Source organism: Temnothorax longispinosus, chromosome 10 (genome assembly GCF_030848805.1).
Source record: "Temnothorax longispinosus isolate EJ_2023e chromosome 10, Tlon_JGU_v1, whole genome shotgun sequence".
Taxonomy (NCBI): domain Eukaryota; kingdom Metazoa; phylum Arthropoda; class Insecta; order Hymenoptera; family Formicidae; genus Temnothorax; species Temnothorax longispinosus.
In genome coordinates, this window is record NC_092367.1 from 10345779 (window position 1) to 10347612 (window position 1834).

Here is a 1834-nt window from a genome sequence, read left to right on the forward strand (position 1 = left end):
TTATAAGGGAAATAATGAAAATGTGTTTATGTTAAAAATGCCGACATTTATTTAATTAACATTTTCTTTACTTATTCAATAACTTACATAACAAAAATATGAATTTTATTGTAATAAAAACTATGCAAAATACTAGATTTTTTCTGTTTAATATTTTTTGTATCGTATTCATGTCATGTATGTCATCGTTGGACGTGTCATATCTTAAACATTTTCCTAAAACCAATATTTTATCGGCATTAAAAATAAATACGAACAAAATAAAAGACATTTAAAAAAAAAAAATTAAAATAATTCTGTATTTTATTAAAAATATTTACTGGAACTTTTACACGTTTATTATTTTCTTCTATTTTATATATTATATCATTATTAGAGGTGTTACATGAAGATATATCTGAAATAATTTGTCACAATTAAAAACAAGTAAATTTTCAATTAACAAACACAAGGTAAAAAATTAACAATTAAAAATACTTGCTAATTAGTTATCAAAATGGTATTACTCACATGTTGGCCGTACAGCTTTTAGGGGTTTTTGTTTATTATGTATCCCATGCTTTTATTTGTGGCGACGTCCGGTGAGACAAACAACTATAGTTCTGTATGACTTCTTGAATTTCTCGAAAAGTTGGTAGCGTTAAGTTCTCCATATGTATGGCAAATACTCGCAGAACTGTTTCTGTTTCTTCGTCTGTCCAGCGCTGCCTCTTGCCATAAGGAGGTGCTAGAAGAGAAGAAACATTATATTATTAAAATAGTGCATACATATTGAAATTGATAAATGATGAATCTTAAAAATAGACATGAATAAAAAATATTAAAATACAAAAATAAAATATAATTCCACTTTTCATTTTATTAAAAACTAGTAGAATTATAAGGAAAATAGTAAAAATGTGTTTATGTTAAAAATGCCGACATTTATTTAATTAACATTTTCTTTATTTATTGAATAATTTAAATAACAAAATATGATAAAATAGCAGCATGAAATTTATCAATATGAAGGAAATTTACCTGCAAGTACTTGACCGTCATTATTTTCAACATATGTATTAACTTTTATGTTGCTGATTTTTTCATTTAATTAATTTTCTTCTTACATCTTGTAAAATTAATTATTTAATAACATCTACTATGATATTGATATAAGTGTAACATATATATTGATAACAATGTATAAACTAATCGTAAGACTAGACACTATTATAATAGACGAATATCGTACATATTGCACAATTCAACTGTATAGTTTTAATTCCTTTACATCAAGATTTTTATATAATTTTAATTAATAATTTACAGTTAACTATAATACTTTATAATTAATACAGCTATTAATAACGGTTAATTAAGACTCTCAATCTTCTACTTTTTCACTTTTTTATTCTCACATGTATATTTATGCGTTTAACTTATTGCAATAATATGAGGCCCGATTGCACCTAAGTCACATAATATTTAATCGTAACTTAATTACTTTGTGTGTGTGTGTGTTTCTCCTTCTAACTAACCTTTTAGAAAGAGACGAATAGCGAGTTAAGCTAAGGTTAAATATTAGTGAAGTTGGTGCAATTAGGTTTACGTCAAATATGAAAAAGTTTGCTGCTTACCATTTCTTGCTAAAACATTTGCCGCGTACATATTGGAAAAGTACTCTTAATATTATCTCTTATTTATATGGCACGTTCTCTTTCTTGTGACCGATGTGTTCTAATGACCTTTTACCCGTTTTTTCACGTATTTGAAATAGCCGTTTACTAGAGCCACGAGTGACTGCGCTCGCGTTCAGCAAAACATTTCTTTTACTACGAGTGTGTTCAGAGAACAC